Below are 15956 nucleotides of genomic sequence, written 5' to 3'. Positions count from 1 at the left end.
TTAAGAAGGAGTGGGACCAGTATTTGCCACATCTGTTGTTTACTTACAGAGAGGTTCCACAATTTTCCTCCCTTGAGTTGCTGTATGGGCATAGGGTGAGGGGACTTCTAGATTTAATTTGAGATGAGTGGGAAGGTGAGGGTGAGTCTCACAAGGAGTCTGTTGTAGCATATGTACTAAACCTCAGGACAAGGCTCAGCGAACTCATGGTCCCAGGTGAACCTGGCAGAAGCCCAACAACAGAAAAAGGTGAGGTGTGACAGGAATGCTCAAGCTAGAGAGTATGCTGTAGGGCAGCAGGTGATGGTTCTCATTCCTGTCAGACACAACAAGTTGCAAGCAGCTTGGGAGGGACCCTACAAGATGGTAAGAAAGGTAAGTGATGTTAACTACATAGTGGAACTGCTAGGCAGAAGGCAGGGGCACTAATTGTACCATGTGAACATGATGAAACCTTACCATGATAGGGAGGCCCTTGTGCTGAGCATTTGCAGTGGATTGCAAGAGGAGTCTGAGGGAGATGTGGGGACTGATCTCCTCAGTGAGGCTTGGGCTGACAACTCAATGGAAGAGGTAGCAATGTCCTAGCAGCTATCTCCTACCCAGGTTCAAGAAATCTGAGCAGTGTTGCAGGAATTTGGGGGCATGTTCACAGGGAAACCAGGGAGCACCCACCTGGTGCAGCACCAGGTGGAAACAGGACCCCAAAGGTATATTAGGCAGGCCCCTTATAGGGTGCCTGAGAGAGTCAAATAGACTGTGAGGGAAGAGGTACAGGAGATGTTGGAACTAGGGGTGATTCAGGAGTCCAACTGTCCCTGGGCCTCCCCAGTGGTACTGGTGCCAAAGAAGAATGGCAGCACCAGCTTCTGTGTGGATTACAGAAAATTAAATAGTCACACAGAGGCAGATGTTTACCCCATGCCTAGGACAGATGAGGACCTTGAGCATCTGGGTGGGGCTAAGTAACTTACAACGATTGATCTTACCAAGGGTTACAGGCAGGTGCCTTCGACTCCCAGTGCTAGAGAGAAGTCAGCGTTTGTGATTCCTTTTGGCTTGTATGAGTTCACAAAGATGCCTTTTGGGATGACAAATGCCCCAGCGACTTCCCAGAGGCTGGTAGATCATATCTTAGCAGGAGGGTTTGTCCTTGCTTACATGGATGATATTGCTATCTACAGCCACTCCTGGTAAGAGCACCTTCAGCATGTCAGAGAGGTGCTGGGTAGACTACAGAGGGCAGAATTCACCATTAAGCTGAGCAAATGTCAGGTGGGTATGGCAGAGGACTCCTACCTAGAACATAGAGTGGGGAGTGGTAAGATAAGGCCAGAACCTGCCAAAGTGGAAAGCATTCAGGCATGGCTTGCACCTGTTACCAAAAAGCAGGTGAGGGCATTCTTAGGGACAGCAGGTTAATACAGAAATTTTGCCCCTAGTTATAGTACCATAGCTGCTCCCGTCACAGACCTGGCAAGGAAGAACAGCCCAGATAAGGTAGTGTGGACCCCAGCATGTAAGCAGGCATTTCAGAAGCTTAAAGCCACTTTAGGAGGAACCCCTGTGTTAGCCAGTCAAGATTATAACAAAGAATTTGTTGTGAAAGTGGACACTTCAAACTATGGGGTGGGGGCTGTACTTAGATTTCTTCAGAAGGAGAAGAGCACCTAGTGGTTTATCTCAGTCGTAGGCTCCAACCAAGAGAAGAATGCTATGTAGCGGTAGAAAAGGAATATCTAGCCATACTATGGGCACTACAAAAACTTCAGCCTTATCTGTATGGAAGACAATTCACTGTGATAACAGATCACAACCCTCTAACATGGTTAAACAGAGCCAGTCAGCAAAATGGCAAGTTGCTAAGATGGACCCTAGGGTTGCAAGCATATGATATGTTAGTGGAGCATCGCAGTGGGAGTAGAAATGCCAATGCAAATGGGCTCTCAATACAGGGAATAGGGTGAGGTACACCCAGATAGACCTAACCCTCTCAAGCAATGTTTCTCAAGAGGCACTTGAAAAACTTGCTTGAGTTCCCTGGGTGGTGGGGTGATGTGAAGATTGGAGGAAGATGGGCGAAGGCTGCCAGCCTAGTCAAATAGAATTTGATACATAATTCTATCAATTGTATAAATAAATATAAAATACAAGCTTGTGTTTTTAAAAGATGTGAAGACTGGAGGAATATGGGTGAAGGCTGCCAGCCTAGTCAAATAGAATTTGATACCTAATTCTATCAATTGTATAAATAAATGTAAAATACAGGCTTGTGTTTTTAAAAGAAAGAAAACACTGTAAAATGTGAACTTCGAGATTGTTGCAACATTGCCATCTGCTGTAAGGAAAACCAAGCCAAGCATTATAAATGTGTATTTTGAAGTTGAAATGATCTTATGAATCTCTTTGATATTTTACAAGTCGGGTCCAGTGAGTCTGGATGAAGGTTTCATGCCCCATTGTTTTAAGGTTAAAGTTAAGGGCCAGAAGTTACATGTGGAAGGTGCTTTATTGCTCTGGTTTCTGCTACAGTGTATATGTGAAATGCCTTTTATTGTTGTAGTCTCCTGAGCAGGTGCTAGCTTGCTAAATAATGTAGTTTGTGGCCTGGGAACTCCAGACTAAGTGTCAAAATGATGTAATTTGGGAGGGCTTTAGAGAGCTGTTGGTTAGTGTTTAAAAAACTATTGCTGAGTGAGAGACTAGAAAAGCATTTTGATCTTGGGCATCTAACCCAGCACTGCTTATTATGCTCTTTATTTATATAAGTAGGATTATAGCACTGTGTTTTCTCTTAAGATTAGCTAAAGATTAAAAAGTTAGATTAAGTGTTTATTCTTTGACATCAGACCTGCCCTACTGTATTATTATAAGTTTCTGTGTGATTTCTGAACTCTTAGATATCTCTGTGGTGTAGTAGTATTGTCTTGTGTTTTAATTATTTATTATTAAATATTTTAAAAAAACTTTACCTGTGGCTGGTTTATGTAGTGATAATTTAACCTCTAAAGTACATTACATATTTACAGATTTTACTGTCTAAGTCACTCCAAATTAAGCCTTGACTCTCTAGTTATACTACCATTAGATTATAATATTGCACAGTAATAATTGGACACCCTTTTAAGGGCTTTTTAGTAGCTGAAAATTATTAGCTGGGGGGTGACAGGAATTACTCCCGTATGGTTTGGGTAATAGGGGCACAGCTGTAGAACCTGTGCCAGCCTTTTCCCAGAAGGGTCTGTGTGGTTGTATAACCTCTTCTCAAAGTGTGCGTGTGTTGTGTCAGCTACTTGGGCAGGGACATGAAGCACTGGTTGGACAGAGAGGGAACTGGAGGTTTTAGCTTGCTCAGCTAAGTTGAGACCTGGACCCTATAGCTGTGCTAGTGGGGAGTCTTATTAGGGACCTGGTGAGCAAAGGAGCAACCAGCCCCAGACTAACTGTGATCTCTGTGTGTACTTAAGGGAAATTGTACTTTACTGTGTGTATTAGTTATCCTTTCCTCTTCTAGGAGACGACCTCCCTGGTGTTAGTGGTGAGGATTGAGACTCCTTGATTGCTGGGCCAGGGCATGTGCATCACACCTTCAGTCAACATATCATGTAAAATACAATATATTTTAGCATAAGTGATGTTTATTTCATTTTAGATACCCTCGTGTATTTGCTAGTATCTTCAAGTCTTTCCATCATCTTAGCTATATAAATAATATTGTCCATTATAATAGTCCCACCCCCTTTATCTGGTCTAAGTATTCTGATATTCTCATTATTCTTAATAGACTATAGTACCTCTCTTTTATCTTTTGTCAAGTTGGATCTAACTTTACTATGTTTGAGGTTCTTTATTATCTTTATTTACCGTATGCTGCTGGCAAAGCTGTGCAAATCCAGCAATTCGAAACATTGAAGGTCTCAGCATACACATATGTTTCCACTAAGGCTTAAAAACTTTTCAAGTGGGGGTGGAGAGGAAGATTATATATACTTTTTCTCCTAAAAATAGTGTTCTGCAATTTATTGTTGCTAAAATGCTTTGACATCATAAATTCTAAATTCCTCTTTCTAGTAAACAATAAGTTTGTTAATATACATTTTTTGATTAGCCACAAACTTAAAACCTTTCATAAATAGTTTGAAATAGTTTCTCTATATCACTAAAATTAAAAATCTTATAACTTTTTCATTCAAGCACATTGCCCATTATTTTATTTATACACTCAGGGTTTATGCTTTCTTGACCTCTGACATTATTATTAAGCTTCTCAACTTCACTTACTGCCTCCCTCTGTAATGTTGTTAAACATTTGGGGATTTGTTCTTTATTTGTTCTGATCTCCTCAGTTGGCCCTGCTCTAAAAGGCTCTTTTCTTCCATTCTAAACATCCTTACCATGATTGTATTCATTCACAAATTCATCTAATGTATCTAATCTTTTTCTTATAAAACTTCCTATAATAATCATCCTGTCCATAAGTTTCTCTCTCATAAATAAAATAAGCATAAACAGTTTTTCTTCCCCTAACGTCTTCCTAATCAGGATTTGCAGTTAAGAGAGTCATTCAGTTTAAACTTATGAAAGCATTTTCAATTTTTCAACAATTCTTCAAGTTCAGCACCTTGGTATAAGATTTCTGAAACTGACATGTCTATAAAGTCTTTAATCAGTCTTTTCATGCAGGGGATGCAGCAGCAAACACATACCACCAGTAGGATCATTCCTACACAGATGGCAATCAGGATGTTCATCAGGATACTGCCCCACCCCTCAAACAATCTCTGGAAAAAGTATGTCAATGGATTTGGTCCTGGTTTGGTCATAGCCGACACTTGTTGAATTACCTCAAGGTGATTTCCTATCTCATGTTTGTGGTCAGGAATATATGAACAGCACTCCTCCTGGATTAAAGCGCAAGTGCCTCCTCTCGCCGCTAGGGTGAAGTCGAGAGCCATGCGGTTTTGAAGCACTACAGTTCTCATGGCAGTCAGTTCATCAGTCACCCATTCTAGAGCGGAAAAGGTTGCATTGCTCATTATTTTGAGAAGTTTAGACAGTTTTCTCAGTTCCCAGATTGATTTTGTTGCTCCATATGCTGGCAATACACCTGCCCACGAGATGATGGTATCACCCAAGTCCATATGCGACAGTCCATTTTTCCCTAGGCCCACAGCATGATGGTTTTTCCAGCCCGCATTGATCTGCCCCACTGGATTGACAGGCTTATTGAGTTCTCGTCGAACATTTTGAATTTTCCCCTGAGGCAAAACTGCTGTGTGTCGTATGGCTGGAACCAGGTACCTCAAATAACAACTGCCAGACCAATTCTCAGGTAACCACTTGTATGCATTCCTACCACATACAAAATAACAGTCTTCTACTTTGGTAGTAACTTTACTATGTCCTGGTTCTGGATGAAACATTTTTTTGTCAACTATAATCAGTTGTTTATAGAGGTCAGCATTATGTCTTACTTCATCAGTTGTCCTATGCATCAGTTCAAAAAATGAATCATAGCTTGTGTTGCAATAGGAACCTGTGTCATCAGTTTTATTGTAGCATCTATAGGGAACAGTCACATTGCAATTGCTCCAACCCACCTGAACTGTATCATTTTTGTAAAAACACACAGTCCCCTTCTGTCGAACAGACAAGTGCAATGCTACTTTATCTTGTGATGTAACATCTGATGTATCATAGACTAAATTTTCCCAGGTCTTGTTGACTCCTAGGGGGACTGAAGTTAACAATAACCCCCCCGTATGCTGCTGGCAAAGTTGTGCAAATCCAGCAATTCAAAACATTGTAGGTCTCAGCATACACATATCTGATTGCCTGGTAAGTGTTGAAGTTTGGGTGCCACTCTACGTGCAACTCTCCACATTTATTCAGTTCAGTTTGTGTGGCTGAGAAAAGGAATGGCCACAACAAAAAGATTATTGTCACTAGTACAGTTTACAGGATGATTATGCAATACTTCTGAGGAAATGGTTGTTCTGCATTCCTGTTTTCTCCGACTCTTCCGAGTAGTTTTATTTGGATTTTTCTGGATTCTATCATTTTTGCTTTTGACATGTGATCTTACTCTCTGCCCTAATAGGACCTTCAGCACCGATGGTTTTTTCACTGGGGTTGAGACGGATCAGTCCTATTGATCTGACCCCACTTTGTAGCCAGACTTTGTGCTGAGGGCCCCAATGGAGAGGTAAGATTTTTGAACCGTTCAAAGTTCTTAACTAGTTTGCAGTGTGTCAGTTGGATCCACGAGGCTCGCTCTGCAATTTTGACTGCAGTGGGTGTCGAAAGAAGCACCTGGTATGGACCTTCCCACCTTGGTGATGTCCAGTTTTTCTTCTTAATGTTTTTCACCTAAACCCAGTTCCCTGGGATCACTGCCACTTCCGATGTTTCGGTTTGTTCTTTATCTGAAACAGAATTTGACTGTAACAGATGTTTAGAATTCAACAAATTTCTCATATATTCAGCTAGTGTATAGTCAGCTTCCTGGTCTGTGGGCATAGAAGTTTCCACTGGGGTGTATAATAACCCTTCCAAACAGTTTTTCAAAAGGAGTCAATCCTTTTGCAGTCGGAACAGTTCTCATGCTCAGTAGTGCCAGGGGCAAACAATACACCCAGTTCTTTCCTGTCTCAGCTATTAATTTTCTTAATTTATTCTTTAATATTCCATTATGCCTCTCAACTAGCCTTGCAGATTGTGGATGGTATGCACAATGATTTTTTAAAGAAATACCAAAATGCTTACTTAACTGCTGTATGGTTTGGTTTACAAAGTGTGTACCATTGTCATTGTAGATCCTTTCCGGAATGCCGAATCTAGGGATGATTTCTTTGACAAGTGCTTTTGCCACTGTGACTGCATCTGGATTTTTGGTTGGAAAGGCTTCCACCCATCTGGAAAACATATCTACAATGACAAGGCAATACTTTTTATTTTCACATTTGTTCAATTGTATGAAATCCATACAGATAGTGTGAAACAGATATGGTGGTGTAGGGAAACTCCCTTGCTTGGGCTTTAACGACCCTTGTGCATGATGTTTGTTACAAATTTGGCACATCAAACAAATTTTTTTAGAGTAGTTTGTAAATCTGTATATTGTGAACACCTGGTTCACCAGCTGTACCATCCCCCCTGTTGAGACATGGCACTGCCCATGGCTCAACAAAGCTGCATATCTAAACAAATTAGATGGTAGTATCAGTTTCCCTTCTTTAGAGATGTACGGCCCCTTTTCGAGAATTGCTCCTCGTTTTACCCATCTTTGTTTTTCAGCTTGCGTAGTGAGTGTCTGCATTGTCTTTAACATTTCTAAGTCTAAAACCTCAGAGGGCTGTAGTTACTCATTTAAAATAAATATTTCAGAAGCTGCTTGTTTTGCAGCTGTATCAGCTCTCGCATTACCTTTTGAAATCCTATCTTGTTGCTTGGTGTGAGCTGTGCATTTACAAATGGCTACTTTCTGAGGTAACTGAATAGATTCTAAAAGATCTAAAATAAACTGTGCATGATTGATAGGTTTGCCAGTAGATGTTATCATTCCTTGGTTTTTCCACTGTTGCGCAAAAACATGTACAGTAGAAAAAGCGTACTGGTTGTCAGGTTCATAGGTTCATAGGTTCATAGGTTGGTACTAGGCTATCAGCCCTAGGGCCTATACAAGCCTAGCCATAACAATTCCCTGGCTATTTCTTCCCACATTATTTACTTTCCTGGACCCCTGTCTAGCAGGGCGACTGACGTGATCCCTGGGGTGAATTTCCTTTCTCCCATCCAATCGTCAAGGTTCCTCTTGAAGAGGTCCAAAGAGGCACTCTGCTTGACATGTATGGGCAATCTATTCCATTCAGTAAAAATGTTTACACTTTTACCCTTTGCTAAGGTACATGCTCGTGTCAAGGCAATCAAGTCTGCTGCCTCTGCAGATAAGTTGCGTGGTAAAGGTTTTGCTTCTATAATCTCAGTGTCAGAAATTACTGCATATCCTACTAGGTTCTGTCCTGCAGGACCCCTTTTGCATGAACCATCCACATAGTATGTCACCTCGGCATCATCCAAAGGGACATCCGTGAGATCTTTTCTAGGTAGTGTCTTTTGCTCAATTACCTGCAGGCAGTGGTGTGGTGTGCCATCTGCAGGGGTTGGGAGCAAGGTAGAAGGGTTCAAAGTCATGCATCATTCAATTGTCATGTGAGGTTGGCTCAACAATATAGTCATACAGGAAAGATGCCTAGCAGGGGAAAGATATGCTACTTTATCTTGCAGTAAAATAATCGTGACTGCATGAGGCACTCTCAAAGTGAGAGGGTGGAATAAAACTACTGAGGCCGAAGCCTGTACTGCCATTGCAGCTGCAACTACTGCTTGTACACAGTGAGGTAAGGACCATGCCACTGGGTCTAGTTGTGAGAAATAGTAAGCAATGGGGCGTTGCTTGTCCCCATGCTGTTGTGTTAACACTGATGTCATATAACCTTGCTTACAATCTACAGTTTGGAAAAAATGTTTATGGTAGTTTGGTAATCCTAGAACTAATGAGGACGCTATTAACTGTTTCAGTTTGCAGAAAGCAGATTCTACCTCTTGTGCCCATTGTAACAAATCCTGGGCTGCCATAGGCTTTTTATATATCAGGTCAGTCAGAGGTGCAGATTCCAAGGCACAGTTTGGAATCCAACTCCGGCAAAAATTAGTTGTACCCAGGAAGGACATCATTTCCTTCTTGGTAGTGGGTTTTGGTGCTTGCAAAATTGCTACTTTTCTGTCCTCATCTAATGTTCTACCTTCCTTGGATATTACATATCCTAGGTATTTGACTTGTTTTTTCCAAAGCTGCAGTTTATTTTTGTTTACCTTATGTCCTTCAGTGGCTAAAAATTGTAATAGCTCTATGGTATCTTCTCTACAATCTTGCTGGGTGGGGTCCACCAGCAAGATGTCATCAACATAAAGTAAAATATGACTGCCTCTTGGTGGGGTAAATCCCGCCAAGTTGCTTGCCATTTCTTGTGAGAATATTGTTGGACTTTCAAAATATCCCTGTGGTAGTCGCGTATATGTATTCCTTTTCCCCTGAAATGTGAATGCAAACCAATACTGGCTGTCAGGGTGTATCGGTATCGAAAAGAACGCATTGCTGATATATACCACAGAAAAATACTTCTGTTGAGGTTTTAAATAATTCAACAGGGTGTGTGGGTCTGGCACCGTAGCTGCCCTTGGTATTACTGCGTCATTTACAGCTTGTAAATCTTGGACCATATGCCATTCTCCATTTGCTTTTTTAACAGGAAATAAGGGTGTGTTACATGGTGAATCGGGAGATTCCACCAGCACCCCTTCCTTATGTAAAGCTGCTATGATAGGCTTGATTCCCGCCTCTGCATCTTTTCTTAAGGGATACTGTCTTTTCTGTGGTCTAAATTCTGATTTTGGCGTGATAGTAACTGGTCCTGCTGTACGAATAAGTCCTACATCTGATTTTCCTGTTGACCAGAGAGTTTCTGGTATACTCTGTAAGGCATTCTCTTTCTCCTTTAATAGGAGTGCTAATCAGCTGTCCTTGTTAGACTGCAAGTGTATAGCTGGGCGGGTCTGAGTTATCCAATTCAACTTCTGCATTTGTATTCCCTGTTCTGACAGTCCTAATTCTGTCTGTTTCTCCCATCTCGTGACTTTTTCTCCTAGGTCTGCCCATTCTATGGTTTTGTCCTTGGTTAAGCTAACATGTGGTAGTCGATTAGATTTATAGAGTGCAAAGAATTCCTGGGGCAATGAACAGCTGGCTACACTGTTCCCTTCTGTGTCCCAGTACAGATTATGTAATATCAATCTGTTTGCATGATTTTTAAACAATTCTTGCTCATATTCCTTATCAGGTCCTGGTGTGTTACAATAATACAGGGTACAGTGCAACAGGTGTTGCTTATTAATGTCAAGGGAGGGGAACTTGCTGATGGCTACATTCATGAATTCTTCAGTCACAGTCCCTGGACCAGTCGTAACCAAGTCCTGTCTGTACCAATAAAACATTTCACCCTCCGATTGCACTGCAAAGGTATCAATTTGTCGTTGTGCTTCCATACCCTGCATGGTTGGGACTACTGCTATACCAAATAGCTGCATGAGGTCTCTGCCCAAGAGGTTTACTGGGCATTTTGCAGAAACAACAATTTTGCTTTTCTGAGTCAATCCTGAAACTGGATCAGTTATTGCAATGTCACGGGAGAGGGGCTCCCGATACAGCTGTCCATTAGCTGCTTTTACCAGTATGTAATCAGGTGACTCCATGTTTTCTGGCTGTTTGGAGGGGTGTATCAGGGTTCGTGATACCCCTGAGTCACACAAGAATTTGACTTTCCTCCCTTCTACCAAGAATGTAACTTCTGGTTTCATGTCTGCTAAATAGAGCTCCAAGCTCAATAAAGCTAGGTCTAATATTTCATTTTCTTCATTGTCACTAACTTCTTGCACTTCCTCTATCTCTTCTGTCACATCCTCTACTCCCTCTATCACATTCGCATTTGTCCTTTCTTCGCTATCCCCTTCTAGTGATTCCTGACTACCATATAGTCAGTCCTTACCCTCCTTGTCTTCCGTGGTTGCCTTCTTGTTTTTCTTGCAATCCCTTGCCAAGTGTCCCTTTTTACCGCATGTGAAACATTCACCCCTTTTCTTTCGCCCTTCAAAGTCCTCTGATCGCTGATCAGATTGTTTATTTCCCTGTGCATTTTTCTTGCCCTTTTTCCTGGACTGTACTACATAAACTTCTGCTCCATCTTCTACAGAAAATACTTGAGCTTTCTTTTTCTTTTTGCTATTAAAATGCCTTTCGGCATGCCTAGCATATTCAAGTAATGACTGTAACCTGCTTGTACGATGGTCTACCATGTGTTTTGTAATAAAACTGCTTATGGGTGCAATACTGCCTTTTAAGAATGCATTTTTTAACTGCTGTTCATATGGGGAATCTTGTGTTTGAGCTTCAGGAACCTGCATTCCACAGTGGTTATTAAAACATTCTAATAATCCTGCATAATACCAGTCAATAGTTTCACCTTCTTGTTGGATGCATTGATTAATGCAAGTCCAGTCTGCCCTAGGCTTCCATTTTTCAGAGATGCGGTCTGTAAGACCTTTTACTCTGTTGTCTAGTTCTGCGCTGCTATGTGGGAGGGGTCTGTGTGCAGCATCACAGGGATTCCAGTTGCCACTAATCATGTGCCAATCTGGTCCCACAATTTGTCTAACTACGTTTTCTACCTCTTCTCCATTTAAGTTATAACTCAACCTCATTCCTTGTAAATCTTCTGAGAATTTTCTAAAATTAACTTTTGGATGGGGAATTCCCTCAGTGGCTTTCCAGATATCTTCCGGAGTCCAAGGTCTATACACTAAAATAGTTGGGTCCTGACCATCTTGTCCTGCCTGAGGATTAGGTACTTCTATAAGTAGGCATATTTCTTCTTCACTCATAGATCGTGAATTCTTAACCATTTGATATAACTCAATGCCTTCATTTGAGTTACCTGCCCGTGTTCGAGACCTGGTCCCGATGGGATCTCTAATAAACAGTTTTACTTTTACAATGTCTCTATTTTCAGTGACAACAGGAAATCATGGGGGTTGACTAACTTGTTCACTTGCTTCATATTCTGGTAAGGGAGGTGGAGAGGCCGATGGTATTACTAAGTTATTGTCCTCCTTATCTAAAAACATTGCTTTTGAATTGTTGTTCTTTTGTTCCCTACGGTTTACTTCCTCAATCCACCTGTTTGCCTGAGGAATTCCTAATTTGCGTTGCTTTTTTACTCGACCTTTGGAATTGGTTTTGAGCTGTTTGACAAGTTTGATAAGCGAGGATTTTTCTAATTTTCAGTCGAATTCTTACTTATTAACCCATTTTGAATAGTATTTAATATTGTCAGTGCGCTGCGACTGCATGTATTTTGCATCTTCGGTTAACAGCAGATTTTGGGGTCTTTTTGTGCAATTATTACCCATTTTGTTCTACCCTTTTGATCATTACGTAACTTCTCTTATTTTTAATGTGGTACCACAGATTTTGTTATAGTATCTTCAGAATGACTGCCTACCTATTCTGTTTCTCCTGATCTATGACAAGACAGTAATCTTTTCTGTCCCTGACTTATAAAATACAGTCCTGACAAAAACAATACAAATCTAGTCCCTGATCTAAAACAGAAAACAGAAAAAAGTAGATTCACCTTACCTGAGCCTATGTAATTGATCACCTGATTCGTGGAGACCCGTCCTTCAGTCACAGATCAGAAAGTGGCTGGCCTCTTTTGTACGACAATTCAGTCGGAGGGCTTTTCAAATAAGAAGAACCGATTTGGTTTCTTCCCCGTACGGTTTCAAACACCTGGCCCGTCTGATCCGAGGTGAAGTGAGGGTTCTGGTCTGAAGGACCAATCTGTCAAAGGAAAAACCTTCAAAGACCAATTCACGTAAGGTTCAAGTATGGCACCCTTTATTACTTGCAGCAAGGAGTCAAAACATGCAGATACAGGATTTTGTCTAAATTACTAGTAATTAGTATGCTACTTTTATACAGTTCTATGAAATATTACTTTTCTATGGTTGACATAGTTAGACACAGCTTTCTGTATTACTCTACAGAAAATGTTACTTAGATTTCCTGCTGACATGTTCAGATTTAAAACTCACTATGTGTTACATAGAAACTGTTACTTGGATTTCCTGCTGACATGACTGGATTATAAAAAACATTTGAGAAAAACAACCTGGCCTTGGGGCTTATTTTTAGCCCACTACAAACTTTCTATTCTTCAATCGTGCAGCTCTAATATATATGTGTTACATTTCAAGGTACATTTCTAGCTTAGGTACAAGTAATGCTGACTACGGTTTATACTTTCAAGCAGCCTTTGTTTTCATTATCAATAGCTTCAGCAGCTGTGTACTTTCTCATGGCATAAGCAGAAAATCAATAACGCTTTGTTTAAGCCTCATGACATTAGCAGAAATGAAACACCTATTATTATTTTCATGACATTAGCAGAAATCAAATGCTTTCCTGTTAATTTCCAAAGCATAAGCAGATCATAGCTGCACATATTTCATGACATAACAGGGTTGGAATGTCTCTAGTAGCTTGTGCAGATTCCTGCAGTGTGAACAGAATAAATGTATTAACTCTTTATACCTCGAATGTTCTAAGCATGCATGTTACTAATACATATTTTTCTAACACTAATCTTTTCTCCAATTTTGTTTCTGATACTATAATAGGTTCATAGGTTCATAGGTAAGTACTAGGCTATCTGCCCAAGGGCATTTATAAGCCTAGCCAGAATGTGTTGGCTTTCACCACCCCCTTTGATTAGTTCCCTGTGCCTCTGTCCAGCAGAGCCATTAGTTCCTTATGCCACTGTCCAGCAGAGCCACTGCAGTAATCCCTGGGGTAAATTTTCTGTTTCCCATCCACCCGTCAAGTTTTCTCTTGAAGAGTGTTAGTGAGGGGCTCTGCCTGATGTATATTGGAATCCTTTTTCAAAGCATGGGGAGTCTCTGGGATAGGAATCTATCCCTCCAGCATGTCCTATTTATCGTTGTGGTGAGGATCATATCTCTAGATCGTGTGGCTCTCTGGGATTTGTTTTTTTAGGTGGAGCATGTCCATCAATTCTGAGTTGGACATGGCTTTGTATGTCAGGCAGAGATCACCTCTGAGTAGGCGGTATGCAACCGAGTACAGCTGGAGATTCTTGAGTTGGGCTGCATAGGGCACCTGTCTGAGGCCAGTAATCCTCTTGGTGAGGTACTTTTGTGGTCTTTTCAGCTGTTGCAGGTGTCTTGTAAGGTACATCCCAAATGGGGCTCTGTATTCTATGATGGGTCTAATGAGTGATGAGTAGAGAGGCGCAATAACCTCTTTTGTTCTAGATGCGAACCCTTTTGTGATTAGGTGGGTCACATAGAAGGATTTTCTAACCACCTTGGCAATATGATTATCAAATGAGAGATTACTATCTACTTGGGTCCCCAGATCCATTATTACATTTTCTGTATTTAGGGGACTACCACCTATGTGGTAGCTCATGGGTACTTTGTTTTTTCCAAAGAGGATGACTATGCACTTTTTGGCATTTAGCTTGAGGCCACGATTTTGACACCAGGTATCCGTTTCAGTGAGACCCATCTGGAGGGTGTCTGTATCAATTATGGCCCCTAGTTTGCAGTCGTCTGCGAACTTGGTCAGCCATAGTCCTCCTATGCTTGCCTGTACCTCTGAAAAGTGTATACCGAACAGGAGGGGTCCTAGGACTGAGCCCTGGGGGATGCCACTTGTAACCGGTTTAGAGTCATACATAGAGCCTGCAACTCTCACCATGTGGGTTCTAACCATGAGCCACTTGGCAACACATCTCGTGATATAGGGGTTTATGTTCAAGCTGGTGAGCTTGTCTATAATACTAGAATGGGGAATGGTGTTGAAAGCCTTTGCAAGGTCTAGCTAGGCTGTGTGGACCTTCTTTCCCTTGTCTAATGCCTTGTAACTGTCTCAAAAAAGTCCCCCCAGGTATAGAAGGCATGATCTGCCCTTAACAAAGCCAAACTGGGTAGGGTTCAAGGTTTGGAGGTTCCCAATGTCTCTGTTAATGAGTTCCATGGTGATGTGTTCCATAGCCTTGCAGACCGGGCTAGTCAGGCTTATAGGGTGATAGTTCCCAGGGTTCGTACTGGCTCCACCTTTGTGGAGCAGGATAACTGTTGCTGTGTGCCAATCTGTGGGTACATTGCCTGTAGAGAGGCTGAGTTTGAACAGTGTATTTAGGTGAGGGGTTAGTTCATTTTGGAGCTCTTGTAAGACACAGCCTGGGACACCGTCCGGTCCCATTGAAGTTGTGTTTTTGGCTTTGGATAGGGCTGTTTTAACCTGTGTGTCAGTGATTGATGTGGTCCTACATTCTCTTGGTATGGTTATGGACCCTTTAGGGGGTGAGAGGGGGATGAAGTTTGCACTAAACCTGTCTGCCAGAATGTTGGCAATATCAGTCAGTTCAGTGTATTTTGTGCCATTCTGCACTAACTCAGAGCAGATCTGAGAGCTTCCACTTAGGTTTTTGACAAAGCTAAAGAATGCTTTGTGATTATCTTTGGAGTCACTGGCAATTTTTTCTTTCGAAACTTGCCTTGGATGATTTAATGAGGGATCATAGTTTCTTGCTGATACTGATCAGGGATGTCTTTCCTTCTTGGGATTTTACTCATTTCTGTACTAGTTTCCTCCTTCTGTTGTATAGCTTGTTTATGGCAGAGGTCCACCAGACTGGTTTCCTTTTCTTGGAGGAGTGAGTCTTGGTTTAACTTGGGATAGCACAATCCATGCATTCCTGCAGATGCTCATAGAGTGCCTTTGTAAAGGTTTCAGCAGCTTGGACAGCATTGTCCTTTAGCATGGGGGCTGTGAACTTTTTCACCTCGGTCTTAAGCAATGTGAAGTTTGCTTTTGAAAAGTTTTTCATGGTGGTTTCCTTGATTGGGGGGTGGGGTCAGACTGTGGATATTTTTTCTTCCTCTACTGTAAATAAAAGGCCTTCAACAATCAGTTTGTTAATATTTTCTTTGATTGTATTTTTTCCATCTCAATTTTATTATTTTTAATAAATAATTCCATAATAGAGAAGCCACATTTGTCAAAGACCTCCAATAATTCTTTATGAAAAGTAGAACCTTCTGAAATGTTATTGTGGTATTTATATACCCTTAGTCCCTTAGGGACTATTTTAGCTTGCAGACACTCAGTTAAATACCAATTGTCAACTTGAAGTGATTTATATTTTTATAAATAATTTTGTAATATATCCATATTCTCTTGGTATGTTTTACTATTTAATACTATAAAAACAAAAATTGCTTTCGCATAACCAAACTGCCCAGTTTGTAAG

Source organism: Protopterus annectens, chromosome 2.part0, assembly GCF_019279795.1.
Source record: "Protopterus annectens isolate FY-2018-M chromosome 2.part0, PAN1.0, whole genome shotgun sequence".
Taxonomy (NCBI): domain Eukaryota; kingdom Metazoa; phylum Chordata; order Ceratodontiformes; family Protopteridae; genus Protopterus; species Protopterus annectens.
This window is presented reverse-complemented; position numbering follows the sequence as displayed.